The sequence below is a fragment of the Somniosus microcephalus genome, unplaced genomic scaffold (genome assembly GCF_052327205.1).
Source record: "Somniosus microcephalus isolate GS21.2 unplaced genomic scaffold, FLI_Smic_1.0 unresolved_chr7, whole genome shotgun sequence".
NCBI lineage: Eukaryota > Metazoa > Chordata > Chondrichthyes > Squaliformes > Somniosidae > Somniosus > Somniosus microcephalus.
Genome location: NW_028225185.1, coordinates 32,674,053 through 32,688,568, shown reverse-complemented (window position 1 = coordinate 32,688,568; position 14,516 = coordinate 32,674,053). Strand labels below are relative to the sequence as shown.

Here is a 14,516-nt window from a genome sequence, read left to right as displayed (position 1 = left end):
ACAGCAGGGAAAGGGCCGAGGCCCCACAGTGCAGGGAATCCAGGGGAAGGGCCGAGGCCCCACGGTGCAGGACACCAGGGGAAAACCGAGGCCCCACGGTGCAGGACACCAGGGGAAGGACCGAGGCCCCTCGGTGCAGGACACCAGGGGAAGGGCCGAGGCCCCACGGTGCAGGGACACCAGGGGAAGGGCCGTGGCCCCTCGGTGCAGGACACCAGGGGAAGGGCCGAGGCCCCACGGGGCAGGGACACCAGGGGAAGGGCCGAGGCCCCACGGTGCAGGGACACCAGGGAAAGGGCCGAGGCCCCACGGTGCAGGGACACCGGGGGAAGGGCCGGGGTCCCACGGCGCAGGAACACCAGGGGAAGGGCCAAGGCCCCACGGTGCAGGGACACCAGGGGAAGGGCCGAGGCCCCACGGTGCAGTGACACCAGGGGAAGGGCCGAGGCCCCACGGTGCAGGGACACGAGGGGAAGGGCCGAGGCCCCACGGTGCAGGACACCAGGGGAAAACCGAGGCCCCATGGTGCAGGACACCAGGGGAAGGGCCGAGGCCCCTCGGTGCAGGACACCAGGGGAAGGGCCGAGGCCCCACGGTGCAGGGACACCAGGGGAAGGGCCGAGGCCCCACGGTGCAGGGACACCAGGGGAAGGGCCGAGGCCCCAAGGTGTAGGGACACCAGGGGAAGGGCCGAGGCCCCACGGTGCAGGGACACCGGGGGAAGGGCCGGGGTCCCACGGCGCAGGGACACCCGGGGAAGGGCCGTGGCCCATCGGTGCAGGACACCAGGGGAAGGGCCGAGGCCCCACGGTGCAGGGACACCAGGGGAAGGGCCGAGGCCCCATGGTGCGGGGACACCAAGGGAAGGGCCGAGGCCCCAGGGTGCAGGGACACCAGGGGAAGGGCCGAGGCCCCACGGTGCAGGACACCAGGGGAAAACCAAGGCGCCACGGTGCAGGACACCAGGGGAAGGGCCGAGGCCCCTCGGTGCAGGACACCAGGGGAAGGGCCGAGGCCCCACGGTGCAGGGACACCAGGGGAAGTGCCGAGACCCCATGGTGCAGGGACACCAGGGGAAGGGCCGAGGCCTCATGGTGCAGGGACACCAGGGGAAGGGCCGAGGCCCCACGGTGCAGGGACACCAGGGGAAGGGCCGAGGCCCCACGGTGCAGGGACACCAGGGGAAGGGCCGAGGCCCCACGGTGCAGGGACACCAGGGGAAGGGCCGTGGCCCCACGGTGCAGCGATACCAGGGGAAGGGCCGAGGCCCCACGGTGCGGGGACACCAGGGGAGGGGACGAGGCCCCACGGTGCAGGGACACCGAGGGAAGGGCCGAGGCCCCACGGTGCAGGGACACCGTGGGAAGGGCCGAGGGCCCCATGGTGCAGGGACACCAGGGAAAGGGCCGAGGCCCCACGGTGCAGGGACACCAGGGGAAGGGCCGAGGCACCAGGGTGCAGGGACAGCAGGGGAAGGGCCGAGGCCCCACAGTGCAGGGACACAAGGGGAAGGGCAGAGGCCCCACGGAGCAGGTACACCAGGGGAATGGCCGAGGCCCCACGGTGCGGGGACACCAGGGGAAGGGCCGAGGCCGCACGGTGCAGGGACACCAGGGGAAGGGCCGAGGCCCCACGGTGCAGGAACACCAGGGGAAGGGCCGAGGCCCCACGGTGCAGGGACACCAGGGAAAGGGCCGAGGCCCCACGGTGCAGGACACCAGGGGAAGGGCCGAGGCCGCATGGTGCAGGGACACAAGGGGTAGGTTCGAGGCCCCACGGTGCAGGGACACCAGGGGTAGGGCCGAGGCCCCACAGTGCAGGACATCGGGGGAAGGGCCGAGGCCCCACGGTGCAGGGACACCGGGGGAAGTGCCGGGGTCCCACGGCGCAGTGACACCCGGGGAAGGGCCGTGGCCCCTCGGTGCAGGACACCAGGGGAAGGGCCGAGGCCCCACGGGGCAGGGACTCCAGGGGAAGAGCCGAGGCCCCACGGTGCAGGGACACCGGGGGAAGGGCCGGGGTCCCACGGCGCAGGGACACCATGGGAAGGGCCGAGGTCCCACGGTGCAGGGACACCAGGGGAAGGGCCGAGGCCCCACGGTGCAGGGACACCAGGGGAAGGGCCGAGGCGCCACGGTGCGGGGACACCAGGGGAAGGGCCGAGGCCCCACGGTGCGGGGACACCAGGGGAAGGGCCGAGGCCCCACGGTGCAGGGACACCAGGGGAAGGGCCGAGGCCCCACGGTGCGGGGACACCAGGGGAAGGGCCGAGGCCACAGGGTGCAGGGAAACCAGGGGAAGGGCCGAGGCCCCACGGTGCAGGGACCCCAGGGGAAGGGCCGAGGCTCCACGGTGCGGGGACACCAGGGGAAGGGCCGAGGACCCACGGTGCGGGGAGACCAGGGGAAGGGCCGAGGCCCCACGGTGCGGGGACACCAGGGGAAGGGCCGAGGCCCCACGGTGCAGGGACACCAGGGGAAGGGCCGAGGCCCCACGGTGCAGGGACACCGGGGTCCCACGGCGCAGGGAGACCAGGGGAAGGGCCGGGACCCCACGGTGCAGGGACACCAAGGGAAGGGCCGAGGCACCACGGTGCAGGGACACCAAGGGAAGGGCCGAGGCACCACGGTGCAGGGACACCAGGGGTAGGGCTGAGGCCCCACGGTGCAGGACATCGGGGGAAGGGCCGAGGCCCCACGGGGCAGGGACACCAGGGGAAGGGCTGAGGCCCCACGGTGCAGGGACACCAGGGGAAGGGCCGAGGCCCCAAGGTGTAGGGACACCAGGGGAAAGGACGAGGCCCCACGGTGCAGGGACACCGGGGGAAGGGCCGGGGTCCCACGGCGCAGGGACTCCCGGGGAAGGGCCGTGGCCCCTCGGCGCAGGACACCAGGGGAAGGGCCGAGGCCCCACGTTGCAGGGACTCCAGGGGAAGGGCCGAGACCCCACGGTGCAGGACACCAGGGGAAGGGCCGAGACCCCACGGTGCAGGACACCAGGGAAAGGGCGGAGGCCCCACGGTGCAGGGACTCCAGAGGAAGGGTCGAGGCCCCTCGGTGCAGGGGCACCAGGGGAAGGGCCGAGGCCCCACGGTGCAGGACACCAGGGGAAGGGCCGAGGCCTCACGGTGCGGGGACACCAGGGGAAGGGCCAAGGCCCCACGGTGCAGGGACACCGGGGGAAGGGCCGAGGCCCCACGGTGCAGGGACACCAGGGGAAGGGCCGAAGCCCCTCGGTGCAGCACACCAGGGGAAGGGCCGAGGCCCCACGGTGCTAGGACACCAGGGGAAGGGCCGAGGCCCCACGGTGCTGGGACACCAGGGGAAGGGCCGAGGCCCCACGGTGCAGGGACACCAGGCGAAGGGCCGAGGCCCCACGGTGCAGGGACACCGGGAGAAGGGCCGGGGTCCCACGGCGCAGGGACACCCGGGGAAGGGCCGTGGCCCCTCGGTGCAGGACACCAGGGGAAGGGCCGAGGCCCCACGGGGCAGGGACACCAGGGGAAGAGCCGAGGCCCCACGGTGCAGGGACACCGGGGGAAGGGCCGGGGACCCACGGCGCAGGGACACCAGGGGAAGGGACGAGGTCCCACGGTGCGGGGACACCAGGGGAAGGGCCGAGGCCCCACGGTGCAGGGACACCAGGGGAAGGGCCGAGGCCCCACGGTGCAGGGACACCAGGGGAAGGGCCGAGGCCCCACGATGCGGGGACACCAGGGGAAGGACCGAGGCCCCACGGTGCAGGGATACCAGGGGAATGGCCGAGGCCCCACGGTGCAGGGACACCAGGGGAAGGGCCGAGGCTCCACGGTGCGGGGACACCGGGGGAAGGGCTGAGGCCCCACGGTGCAGGGACACCAGGGGAAGGGCCGTGGCCCCTCGGTGCAGGACACCAGGGGAAGGGCCGAGGCCCCACAGGGCAGGGACACCAGGGGAAGGGCCGAGGCCCCACGGTGCAGGGACACCAGGGGTAGGGCCAAGGCCGCAAGGTGTAGGGACACCAGGGGAAGGGCCGAGGCCCCACGGTGCAGGGACACCAGGGGAAGGGCCGAGGCCTCACGGTGCAGGGACACCGGGGGAAGGGCCGGTGTCCCACGGCGCAGGGACACCAGGGGAAGGGCCAAGGCCCCACGGTGCAGGGACACCAGGGGAAGGGCCGAGGCCCCACGGTGCAGGGACACCAGGGGAAGGGCCGAGGCCCCACGGTGCAGGACACCAGGGGAAAACCGAGGCCCCACGGTGCAGGACACCAGGGGAAGGGCCGAGGCCCCTCGGTGCAGGCCACCAGGGGAAGGGCCGAGGGCCCCATGGTGCAGGGACACCAGGGAAAGGGCTGAGGCCCCACGGTGCAGGGACACCAGGGGAAGGGCCGAGGCACCAGGGTGCAGGGACAGCAGGGGAAGGGCCGAGGCCCCACAGTGCAGGGACACCAGGGGAAGGGCCGAGGCCCCACGGTGCAGGGACACAAGGGGAAGGGCAGAGGCCCCACGGTGCAGGTGCACCAGGGGAATGGCCGAGGCCCCACGGTGCGGGGACACCAGGGGAAGGGCCGAGGCCCCACGGTGCAGGGACACCAGGGGAAGGGCCGAGGCCCCACGGTGCAGGGACACCAGGGAAAGGGCCGAGGCCCCACGGTGCAGGACACCAGGGTAAGGGCCGAGGCCCCACGGTGCAGGGACACCAGGAGAAGGGCCGAGGCCCCATGGTGCAGGGACACCAGGGGTAGGGCCGAGGCCCCACGGTGCAGGGACACCAGGGGTAGGGCCGAGGCCCCACAGTGCAGGGACATCGGGGGAAGGGCCGAGGCCCCACGGTGCAGGGACACCGGGGGAGGGGCCGGGGTCCCACGGTGCAGGGACACCCGGGGAAGGGCCGTGGGCCCTCGGTGCAGGACACCAGGGGAAGGGCCGAGGCCCCACGGGGCAGGGACTCAAGGGGAAGGGCCGAGGGCCCACGGTGCAGGGACACCGGGGGAAGGGCCGGGGTCCCACGGCGCAGGGACACCCGGGGAAGGGCCAAGGCCCCACGGTGCAGGGACACCAGGTGAAGGGCCGAGGCCCCACGGTGCAGGGACACCAGGGGAAGGGCCGAGGCCCCACGGTGCAGGACACCAGGGGAAAACCAAGGCGCCACGGTGCAGGACACCAGGGGAAGGGCCGAGGCCCCTCGGTGCAGGACACCAGGGGAAGGGCCGAGGCCCCACGGTGCAGGGACACCAGGGGAAGTGCCGAGACCCCATGGTGCAGGGACACCAGGGGAAGGGCCGAGGCCTCATGGTGCAGGGACACCAGGGGAAGGGCCGAGGCCCCACGGTGCAGGGACACCAGGGGAAGGGCCGAGGCCCCACGGTGCAGGGACACCAGGGGAAGGGCCGAGGCCCCACGGTGCAGGGACACCAGGGGAAGGGCCGTGGCCCCACGGTGCAGCGATACCAGGGGAAGGGCCGAGGCCCCACGGTGCGGGGACACCAGGGGAGGGGACGAGGCCCCACGGTGCAGGGACACCGAGGGAAGGGCCGAGGCCCCACGGTGCAGGGACACCGTGGGAAGGGCCGAGGGCCCCATGGTGCAGGGACACCAGGGAAAGGGCCGAGGCCCCACGGTGCAGGGACACCAGGGGAAGGGCCGAGGCACCAGGGTGCAGGGACAGCAGGGGAAGGGCCGAGGCCCCACAGTGCAGGGACACAAGGGGAAGGGCAGAGGCCCCACGGAGCAGGTACACCAGGGGAATGGCCGAGGCCCCACGGTGCGGGGACACCAGGGGAAGGGCCGAGGCCGCACGGTGCAGGGACACCAGGGGAAGGGCCGAGGCCCCACGGTGCAGGAACACCAGGGGAAGGGCCGAGGCCCCACGGTGCAGGGACACCAGGGAAAGGGCCGAGGCCCCACGGTGCAGGACACCAGGGGAAGGGCCGAGGCCGCATGGTGCAGGGACACAAGGGGTAGGGTCGAGGCCCCACGGTGCAGGGTCACCAGGGGTAGGGCCGAGGCCCCACGGTGCAGGGACACCGGGGGAAGGGCCGGGGTCCCACGGCGCAGTGACACCCGGGGAAGGGCCGTGGCCCCTCGGTGCAGGACACCAGGGGAAGGGCCGAGGCCCCACGGGGCAGGGACTCCAGGGGAAGAGCCGAGGCCCCACGGTGCAGGGACACCGGGGGAAGGGCCGGGGTCCCACGGCGCAGGGACACCATGGGAAGGGCCGAGGTCCCACGGTGCAGGGACACCAGGGGAAGGGCCGAGGCCCCACGGTGCAGGGACACCAGGGGAAGGGCCGAGGCGCCACGGTGCGGGGACACCAGGGGAAGGGCCGAGGCCCCACGGTGCGGGGACACCAGGGGAAGGGCCGAGGCCCCACGGTGCAGGGACACCAGGGGAAGGGCCGAGGCCCCACGGTGCGGGGACACCAGGGGAAGGGCCGAGGCCACAGGGTGCAGGGAAACCAGGGGAAGGGCCGAGGCCCCACGGTGCAGGGACCCCAGGGGAAGGGCCGAGGCTCCACGGTGCGGGGACACCAGGGGAAGGGCCGAGGACCCACGGTGCGGGGAGACCAGGGGAAGGGCCGAGGCCCCACGGTGCGGGGACACCAGGGGAAGGGCCGAGGCCCCACGGTGCAGGGACACCAGGGGAAGGGCCGAGGCCCCACGGTGCAGGGACACCGGGGTCCCACGGCGCAGGGAGACCAGGGGAAGGGCCGGGACCCCACGGTGCAGGGACACCAAGGGAAGGGCCGAGGCACCACGGTGCAGGGACACCAGGGGTAGGGCTGAGGCCCCACGGTGCAGGACATCGGGGGAAGGGCCGAGGCCCCACGGGGCAGGGACACCAGGGGAAGGGCTGAGGCCCCACGGTGCAGGGACACCAGGGGAAGGGCCGAGGCCCCAAGGTGTAGGGACACCAGGGGAAAGGACGAGGCCCCACGGTGCAGGGACACCGGGGGAAGGGCCGGGGTCCCACGGCGCAGGGACTCCCGGGGAAGGGCCGTGGCCCCTCGGCGCAGGACACCAGGGGAAGGGCCGAGGCCCCACGGTGCAGGGACTCCAGGGGAAGGGCCGAGACCCCACGGTGCAGGACACCAGGGGAAGGGCCGAGACCCCACGGTGCAGGACACCAGGGAAAGGGCGGAGGCCCCACGGTGCAGGGATTCCAGAGGAAGGGTCGAGGCCCCTCGGTGCAGGGGCACCAGGGGAAGGGCCGAGGCCCCACGGTGCAGGACACCAGGGGAAGGGCCGAGGCCTCACGGTGCGGGGACACCAGGGGAAGGGCCAAGGCCCCACGGTGCAGGGACACCGGGGGAAGGGCCGAGGCCCCACGGTGCAGGGACACCAGGGGAAGGGCCGAAGCCCCTCGGTGCAGCACACCAGGGGAAGGGCCGAGGCCCCACGGTGCTAGGACACCAGGGGAAGGGCCGAGGCCCCACGGTGCTGGGACACCAGGGGAAGGGCCGAGGCCCCACGGTGCAGGGACACCAGGCGAAGGGCCGAGGCCCCACGGTGCAGGGACACCGGGAGAAGGGCCGGGGTCCCACGGCGCAGGGACACCCGGGGAAGGGCCGTGGCCCCTCGGTGCAGGACACCAGGGGAAGGGCCGAGGCCCCACGGGGCAGGGACACCAGGGGAAGAGCCGAGGCCCCACGGTGCAGGGACACCGGGGGAAGGGCCGGGGACCCACGGCGCAGGGACACCAGGGGAAGGGACGAGGTCCCACGGTGCGGGGACACCAGGGGAAGGGCCGAGGCCCCACGGTGCAGGGACACCAGGGGAAGGGCCGAGGCCCCACGGTGCAGGGACACCAGGGGAAGGGCCGAGGCCCCACGATGCGGGGACACCAGGGGAAGGACCGAGGCCCCACGGTGCAGGGATACCAGGGGAATGGCCGAGGCCCCACGGTGCAGGGACACCAGGGGAAGGGCCGAGGCTCCACGGTGCGGGGACACCGGGGGAAGGGCTGAGGCCCCACGGTGCAGGGACACCAGGGGAAGGGCCGTGGCCCCTCGGTGCAGGACACCAGGGGAAGGGCCGAGGCCCCACAGGGCAGGGACACCAGGGGAAGGGCCGAGGCCCCACGGTGCAGGGACACCAGGGGTAGGGCCAAGGCCGCAAGGTGTAGGGACACCAGGGGAAGGGCCGAGGCCCCACGGTGCAGGGACACCAGGGGAAGGGCCGAGGCCCCACGGTGCAGGGACACCGGGGGAAGGGCCGGTGTCCCACGGCGCAGGGACACCAGGGGAAGGGCCAAGGCCCCACGGTGCAGGGACACCAGGGGAAGGGCCGAGGCCCCACGGTGCAGGGACACCAGGGGAAGGGCCGAGGCCCCACGGTGCAGGACACCAGGGGAAAACCGAGGCCCCACGGTGCAGGACACCAGGGGAAGGGCCGAGGCCCCTCGGTGCAGGCCACCAGGGGAAGGGCCGAGGGCCCCATGGTGCAGGGACACCAGGGAAAGGGCTGAGGCCCCACGGTGCAGGGACACCAGGGGAAGGGCCGAGGCACCAGGGTGCAGGGACAGCAGGGGAAGGGCCGAGGCCCCACAGTGCAGGGACACCAGGGGAAGGGCCGAGGCCCCACGGTGCAGGGACACAAGGGGAAGGGCAGAGGCCCCACGGTGCAGGTGCACCAGGGGAATGGCCGAGGCCCCACGGTGCGGGGACACCAGGGGAAGGGCCGAGGCCCCACGGTGCAGGGACACCAGGGGAAGGGCCGAGGCCCCACGGTGCAGGAACACCAGGGGAAGGGCCGAGGCCCCACGGTGCAGGGACACCAGGGAAAGGGCCGAGGCCCCACGGTGCAGGACACCAGGGTAAGGGCCGAGGCCCCACGGTGCAGGGACACCAGGAGAAGGGCCGAGGCCCCATGGTGCAGGGACACCAGGGGTAGGGCCGAGGCCCCACGGTGCAGGGACACCAGGGGTAGGGCCGAGGCCCCACAGTGCAGGGACATCGGGGGAAGGGCCGAGGCCCCACGGTGCAGGGACACCGGGGGAGGGGCCGGGGTCCCACGGCGCAGGGACACCCGGGGAAGGGCCGTGGGCCCTCGGTGCAGGACACCAGGGGAAGGGCCGAGGCCCCACGGGGCAGGGACTCAAGGGGAAGGGCCGAGGGCCCACGGTGCAGGGACACCGGGGGAAGGGCCGGGGTCCCACGGCGCAGGGACACCCGGGGAAGGGCCAAGGCCCCACGGTGCAGGGACACCAGGTGAAGGGCCGAGGCCCCACGGTGCAGGGACACCAGGGGAAAACCAAGGCGCCACGGTGCAGGACACCAGGGGAAGGGCCGAGGCCCCTCGGTGCAGGACACCAGGGGAAGGGCCGAGGCCCCACGGTGCAGGGACACCAGGGGAAGTGCCGAGACCCCATGGTGCAGGGACACCAGGGGAAGGGCCGAGGCCTCATGGTGCAGGGACACCAGGGGAAGGGCCGAGACCCCACGGTGCAGGGACACCAGGGGAAGGGCCGAGGCCCCACGGTGCAGGGACACCAGGGGAAGGGCCGAGGCCCCACGGTGCAGGGACACCAGGGGAAGGGCCGTGGCCCCACGGTGCAGCGATACCAGGGGAAGGGCCGAGGCCCCACGGTGCGGGGACACCAGGGGAGGGGACGAGGCCCCACGGTGCAGGGACACCGAGGGAAGGGCCGAGGCCCCACGGTGCAGGGACACCGTGGGAAGGGCCGAGGGCCCCATGGTGCAGGGACACCAGGGAAAGGGCCGAGGCCCCACGGTGCAGGGACACCAGGGGAAGGGCCGAGGCACCAGGGTGCAGGGACAGCAGGGGAAGGGCCGAGGCCCCACAGTGCAGGGACACAAGGGGAAGGGCAGAGGCCCCACGGAGCAGGTACACCAGGGGAATGGCCGAGGCCCCACGGTGCGGGGACACCAGGGGAAGGGCCGAGGCCGCACGGTGCAGGGACACCAGGGGAAGGGCCGAGGCCCCACGGTGCAGGAACACCAGGGGAAGGGCCGAGGCCCCACGGTGCAGGGACACCAGGGAAAGGGCCGAGGCCCCACGGTGCAGGACACCAGGGGAAGGGCCGAGGCCGCATGGTGCAGGGACACAAGGGGTAGGGTCGAGGCCCCACGGTGCAGGGACACCAGGGGTAGGGCCGAGGCCCCACAGTGCAGGACATCGGGGGAAGGGCCGAGGCCCCACGGTGCAGGGACACCGGGGGAAGGGCTGGGGTCCCACGGCGCAGTGACACCCGGGGAAGGGCCGTGGCCCCTCGGTGCAGGACACCAGGGGAAGGGCCGAGGCCCCACGGGGCAGGGACTCCAGGGGAAGAGCCGAGGCCCCACGGTGCAGGGACACCGGGGGAAGGGCCGGGGTCCCACGGCGCAGGGACACCAGGGGAAGGGCCGAGGTCCCACGGTGCAGGGACACCAGGGGAAGGGCCGAGGCCCCACGGTGCAGGGACACCAGGGGAAGGGCCGAGGCGCCACGGTGCGGGGACACCAGGGGAAGGGCCGAGGCCCCACGGTGCGGGGACACCAGGGGAAGGGCCGAGGCCCCACGGTGCAGGGACACCAGGGGAAGGGCCGAGGCCCCACGATGCGGGGACACCAGGGGAAGGGCCGAGGCCCCACGGTGCAGGGATACCAGGGGAATGGCCGAGGCCCCATGGTGCAGGGACACCAGGGGAAGGGCCGAGGCTCCACGGTGCGGGGACACCGGGGGAAGGGCCGAGGCCCCACGGTGCAGGGACACCAGGGGAAGGGCCGTGGCCCCTCGGTGCAGGACACCAGGGGAAGGGCCGAGGCCCCACAGGGCAGGGACACCAGGGGAAGGACCGAGGCCCCACGGTGCAGGGACGCCAGGGGTCGGGCCGAGGCCCCAAGGTGTAGGGACACCAGGGGAAGGGCCGAGGCCCCACGGTGCAGGGACACCGGGGGAAGGGCCGGAGTCCCACAGCGCAGGGACACCAGGGGAAGGGCCAAGGCCCCACGGTGCAGGGACACCAGGGGAAGGGCCGAGGCCCCATGGTGCAGGGACACCAAGGGAAGGGCCGAGGCCCCACGGTGCAGGGACACCAGGGGAAGGGCCGAGGCCCCACGGTGCAGGACACCAGGGGAAAACCGAGGCCCCACGGTGCAGGACACCAGGGGAAGGGCCGAGGCCCCTCGGTGCAGGACACCAGGGGAAGGGCCGAGGCCCCACGGTGCAGGGACACCAGGGGAAGGGCCGAGGCCCCACGGTGCAGGGACACCAGGGGAAGGGCCGAGGCCCCAAGGTGTAGGGACACCAGGGGAAGGGCCGAGGCCCCACGGTGCAGGGACACCGGGGGAAGGGCCGGTGTCCCACGGTGCAGGACAGCAGTGGAAGGGCCGAGGCCCCACGGGGCAGGGACACCAGGGGAAGGGCCGAGGCCCCACGGTGCAGGGACACCAGGGGTAGGGCCGAGGCCCCAAGGTGTAGGGACACCAGGGGAAGGGCCGGGGCCCCACGGCGCAGGGACACCAGGGGAAGGGCCAAGGCCCCACGGTGCAGGAACACCAGGGGAAGGGCCGAGGCCCCACGGTGCAGGAACACCAGGGGAAGGGCCGAGGCCCCACGGTGCAGGGACACCGGGGGAAGGGCCGAGGCCCCACGGTGCAGGAACACCAGGGGAAGGGCCGAGGCCCCACGGTGCAGGGACACCAGGGGGAAAACCGAGGCCCCACGGTGCAGGACACCAGGGGAAGGGCCGAGGCCCCTCGGTGCAGGACACAAGGGGAAGGGCCGAGGCCCCACGGTGCAGGGACACCAGGGGAAGGGCCGAAGCCCCACGGTGCAGGGACACCAGGGGAAGGGCCGAGGCCCCACGGTGCAGGGACACCAGGGGAAGGGCCGGAGTCCCACGGCGCAGGGACACCCGGGGAAGGGCCGAGGCCACATGGTGCAGGGACACCAGGGGAAAACCGAGGCGCCACGGAGCAGGACACCAGGGGAAGGGCCGAGGCCCCTCGGTGAAGGACACCAGAGGAAGGGCCGAGGCCCCACGGTGCAGGGACACCGGGGGAAGGGCCGAGGCCCCACGGTGCAGGGACACCAGGGGAAGGGCCGAGGCCCCACGGTGCAGGGACACCAGGGGAAGGTCCGAGGCCTCACGGTGCAGGGACACCGGGGGAAGGGCCGAGGGCCCCACGGTGCAGGGACACCAGGGGAAGGGCCGAGGCCCCACGGTGCAGGGACACCAGGGGAAGGGCCGAGGCCCCACGGTGCAGGGACACCGGGGGAATGGCCGAGGCCCCACGGTGCAGGGACACCAGGGGAAGGGCCGAGGCCTCACGGTGCAGGGACACTGGGAGTAGGGCCGAGGCCCCACGGTGCAGGGACACCAGGGGTAGGGCCGAGGCCCCACGGTGCAGGACATCGGGGGAAGGGCCGAGACCCCACGGTGCAGGGGCATCGGGGGAAGGGCTGAGGCTCCACGGTGCGGGGACACCGGGGGAAGGGCCGAGGCCACACGGTGCAGGGACACCGGGGTAGGGCCGAGGCCCCAAGGTGTAGGGACACCAGGGGAAGGGCCGAGGCCCCACGGTGCAGGGACACCGGGGGAAGGGCCGGTGTCCCACGGCGCAGGGACACCAGGGGAAGGATCAAGGTCACACGGTGCAGGGACACCGAGGGAAGGGCCGAGGCACCACGGTGCTGGGACTCCGGGGGAAGGGCCGAGGGCCCCACGGTGCAGGGACACCAGGGGAAGGGCCGAGACCCCACGGTGCAGGGACACCGAGGGAAGGGCCGAGGCGCCACGGTGCAGGGACACCAGGGGAAGGGCAGAGGCCCCACGGTGCAGGGACACAAGGGGAAGGGCCGAGGCCCCACGGTGCAGGGACACCGGTGGAAGGGCCGAGGCCCCACGGTGCAGGGACACCAGGGGAAGGGCTGAGGCCTCACGGTGCAGGGACACCGGGGGTAGGGCCGAGGCCCCACGGTGCAGGGACACCAGGGGGAGGGCCGAGGCCCCACGGTGCAGGACATCGGGGGAAGGGCCGAGGCCCCACGGTGCGGGGACACCGGGGGAAGGGTCGAGGCCCCACGGTGCAGGGACACCAGGGGAAGGGCCGAGTCCCCACGGTGCAGGACACCAGGGGAAAACCGAGGCCCCACGGTGCAGGACACCAGGGGAAGGGCCGAGGCCCCTCGGTGCAGGACACCAGGGGAAGGGCCGAGGCCCCACGCTGCAGGGACACCAGGGGAAGGGCGGAGGCCCCACGGTGCAGGGTCACCAGGGGAAGGGCCGAAGCCCCAAGGTGCAGGGACACCAGGGGAAGGGCCGAGGCCCCACGGTGCAGGGACACCAGGGGAAGGGCCGGGGTCCCACGGCGCAGGGACACCCGGGGAAGGGCCAAGGCCCCACGGTGCAGGGACACCAGGGGAAGGGCCGAGGCCCCACGGTGGAGGGACACCAGGGGAAAGGCCGAGGCCCCAAGGTGTAGGGACACCAGGGGAAGGGCCGAGGCCCCACGGTGCGGGGACACCGGGGCAAGGGCCGAGGCCCCACGGTGCAGGGACACCAGGGGAAGGGCCGAGGCCCCACGGTGCAGGGACAGCAGGGGAAGGGCCGAGGCCCCACGGTGCTGGGACACCAGGGGAAGGGCCGAGGCCCCACGGTGCAGGACACCAGGGGAAAACCGAGGCCCCACGGTGCAGGACACCAGGGGAAGGGCCGAGGCCCTTCGGTGCAGGACACCAGGGGAAGGGCCGAGGCCCCACGGTGCAGGGACACCAGGGGAAGGGCCGAGGCCCCACGGTGCAGGGACACCAGGGGAAGGGCCGAGGCCCCAAGGTGTAGGGACACCAAGGGAAGGGCCGAGGCCCCACGGTGCAGGAACATCAGGGGAAGGGCCGAGGCCCCAAGGTGTAGGGACACCAGGGGAAGGGCCAAGGCCTCACGGTGCAGGGACACCGGGGGAAGGGCCGGGGTCCCATGGTGCAGGACACCAGGGGAAGGGCCGAGGCCCCACGGTGCAGGGACACCAGGGGAAGGGCCGAGGCGCCACGGTGCGGGGACACCAGGGGAAGGGCCGAGGCCCCACGGTGCGGGGACACCAGGGGAAGGGCCGAGGCCCCACGGTGCAGGGACACCAGGGGAAGGGCCGAGGCCCCACGATGCGGGGACACCAGGGGAAGGGCCGAGGCCCCACGGTGCAGGGATACCAGGGGAATGGCCGAGGCCCCATGGTGCAGGGACACCAGGGGAAGGGCCGAGGCTCCACGGTGCGGGGACACCGGGGGAAGGGCCGAGGCCCCACGGTGCAGGGACACCAGGGGAAGGGCCGTGGCCCCTCGGTGCAGGACACCAGGGGAAGGGCCGAGGCCCCACAGGGCAGGGACACCAGGGGAAGGGCCGAGGCCCCACGGTGCAGGGACGCCAGGGGTCGGGCCGAGGCCCCAAGGTGTAGGGACACCAGGGGAAGGGCCGAGGCCCCACGGTGCAGGGACACCGGGGGAAGGGCCGGAGTCCCACAGCGCAGGGACACCAGGGGAAGGGCCAAGGCCCCACGGTGCAGGGACACCAGGGGAAGGGCCGAGGCCCCATGGTGCAG

The 14,516-nt window shown here is 73.8% G+C and overlaps 1 pseudogene; it reads right to left on the bottom strand.

The window, feature by feature from the left end:
- Positions 1 to 9,323: 9,323 nt before the first annotated feature.
- Positions 9,324 to 14,150, bottom strand: LOC147086754 (uncharacterized; annotated as a pseudogene).
- Between the last annotated feature and the right edge of the window lie 366 nt (positions 14,151 to 14,516).